This window comes from Pinus tabuliformis, chromosome 8 (genome assembly GCF_031772625.1).
Source record: "Pinus tabuliformis cultivar Carrire ecotype Pingquan chromosome 8, CPIR1, whole genome shotgun sequence".
Taxonomy (NCBI): Eukaryota; Viridiplantae; Streptophyta; class Pinopsida; order Pinales; family Pinaceae; genus Pinus; species Pinus tabuliformis.
The window spans coordinates 863,084,285-863,087,471 of NC_142294.1; positions in this window are offsets into that span (position 1 = coordinate 863,084,285).

Sequence of the window (3,187 nt, forward strand, 5' to 3'; positions counted from 1 at the left end):
AAAGAAGCTTGCAAGTCTAAGTTATCAAAGCATAGATAAGATAACAAGTATCTGGCCCTAGACACAAAGGAAACATGAACAAATTGTTCAAGTGTAAGCATAGAGTAGTAAAGAGAATGGATGTTGAACATATGATGGCAAAAGAAGCTTGTATTGCTAGAATAAATATGAACAGCTTGAAGGAACAAGGTAGCAACAATCTCCAGAAGTTGAACTCCTCTTACCTTTCACTAACAACTATTTATAGCTTGTTTACAATGCTCCTGGGCTCTCTAGAAGGCTTGGAGTCTTAATTTGCCTGATATGCATTGTTTAACTGCTTTGATGCCCACTAGGCAAGCATGGCTTGGCGGTTATCAACAGAAAGCACAACCATACTTTGAAATCCCACCATTCCCTGTCCTTTTCGAATTTCAAAAAGTCCTCAAAGATGGTTTATATCCTCTCGTGTCTGCCCTTGTTGCTGTCGCAAGTCGCAAAGAAGCTTGTCGTGTGTATTTTCCTCGTATTGTGAAATACACATAGAACACTAAAAAAGATGTGAAATTGACCTTAGGTGTACCTCAATATATATATATATAATTTTTGAAACCCATCGAGTCCGCCCTTATCGTTGTCACAAGTCGCATTTGGCCATGTCCACAATCTTCCTTTTATATTTTGAGATGTGTTAAAAACACAAAAATATATGCGAAATAGCTTTGGCGCAGATCTCAAAATATATACATTCCCAGCTATAATGTCGTCAAGTCCGGCTCTTCGGGTCACCCCTGTGTATGTATGAAGGTCCCACCCCATGGTAGTACGCCGATGCAATACAACAATGCGATCCGATCGCAATTGCTGATCGCTCATTCCCCAGGCCTTATATATATAGATATAGATATAGATATAGATATAGATATATATATATATATATATATATATATATATATATATATATATATATATATATATATATATATATATATATATATATAACATAGCTCCCGCCGATGTGACCCGCTGATTCGATCATCGGCGATCACTGATCGGTGGTGTCATGTGCCCACTTTAAGCCTGTCACCTCTACCCGACCAATACGCGATTTGCCACCTAGATTTTGGCCGTTGATCGGCCAGATCTAACGGTGGTTGTGCAATGCCCAGTTTAAGCCTGCAGTGATTTTTTTTCATGTTTTTAGAGTGTTTTGAGCCTCCCGATGGTGTATTTCTACCCCTCTTGCACTGATTTTGATCATTAGATGATCACTGAGCCAAATTTTAAAATGTCAAGGGAATTAATGGATCCATTGGCATGTTTCTAAGCAAATTTGGAGACTTCAAGAGCCTATTATGGATCCATTTGTGGGCCGTTTGCCTGCAAGGCTGTCATTGGCTCCTTCTGAGGATGAAATCCTCCCTGTGAGGTTTCAAGGATCTCATATCAATGCCTTTCTTGTAAAAAATTAAAGATTCCTTCTAGTGTTCCATTAAGCATGGAGTCTTTTTAGCATAAAAATAAAAACTGAAAGAAAAACATATTTGCAATACCAAGGCTTTTAGGCCTTAAATGAAATATAGTTTCAAGAACCGCCCATTTACTTGGTTACCAAAAGTATCTCCTCCTTCCAGATTGTGCAGGATGAATGTATTGTTGTGCTGAACTTGAGCGATGACAAAAAGACATGTCCATAAGGAGTCAAAATTGCCATGATTACCTTTCTTTTCCTTAAATGCATCCCATTTAAGCACCCAATCACCAACGTGGAAATTGTCCACTTTTTCCTTCCTGTCGAAGGTTTCTTTGATTGCCTTCTGATGAGCCTTTGATTTCTCATCCACCTGCTCTCTTATCTATTGTAGTTCAACTAGATTATTCATTCTTCTTACCATGTCATTCTCTTCCTCTTGTTCTTCTTGCAAGAATTTAGCCACGGGGAGAATTAGCTGGATAGGGAAAACAACATCAGTGCCATAAACCAGTTTGAATGGAGAATTCCCTATGGATTTTTTGATGGTAACTCTGTCAGCCCATAGTGCAAATTTCAGCTTGGAATCCTAGCTCTTTTTTCTGTCCTCTAATAGATTTTTGATGACCCTTATCAGACTTTTGTTAGATGATTCTGCTAGGCCATTGCCTTGAGGATAATAAGAGGTAGAATGCACCACTTGAATGCCCATGGATTCAGTCACATCCATCAATTATTTTGCCTTGAAAGTTGTTGCATTATCAGTGACTAGTATGGTTGGGCAACCAAATCTAGTGAAAATATTCTCATTCAAGAATTTTATGACAACCTGATGATTGGCATTCTTAGTGGGTATAGCCTCAATCCACTTGGTGAAATAATCGGTGGCTACTAAAATCCATTTGTGTTGGCCACTGGAATGTGGGTTGATCTCACCTATAAAGTCTAAGCCCCACTGCTGGAAGGGACCATTGACATGTACTGGCTTCAGGGGCAGAGATTTTAGCTGTTGTCTTCCTGCAAACCTCTGACACTTGTCACAAGCTTTTACAAAAGAAAACACATCAGAGAATAGAGTAGGCCAATAATATCCAACCCTCAAGATTTTGTGAGCTGTAGTTTTCCAATAATGATGTCCTCCACAGATGCTAGAATGGAACTGGTGTATGACCTCTACAGACTATTCTTTATCTAGACACCTCAAGAGGATTCCTGATGGGTCTTTCCAATAAAGCAGATTTTTATTAATGCAGAATTTTTCTGATCTGAGTTTAATGGCACGAGCTTGACTTGAGCTAAGCCCTGGAGGGACTTCTAGCTTTTGCAAAAAATGAACTATGTTGTAATACCATTCACATGTGGCTAGATTTTTAGCCAAAGACTGATTCTGCTTTTGCTCTTCTGTTGTTCCCTCTGTTTGTTCATTATCTGAATTTAGACCTATGCAATTTATATCTAACAAGCTGCAATTTTCTTCAGCCATAAGCTTAGCCAAGCCCTGGCCTTTGACAAGCTTAGTGGGCTTCACCTCTATGTCAAATTCTATGAATTTTGCAATCCATTTTGCCCTCTTTCCATCAATATCTGGTTGAGTTAAGATATCTTTTACTGAGGCTGAAGGTACATATGCAATTACTTTGGAATGCAGAATATAAATTCTGAATGCTTTCAAAGATTTAATGAGAGCATAAGCTTGTTTTTCAATAAGGTCATACCTTAATTCAGCATCCCTTAGAG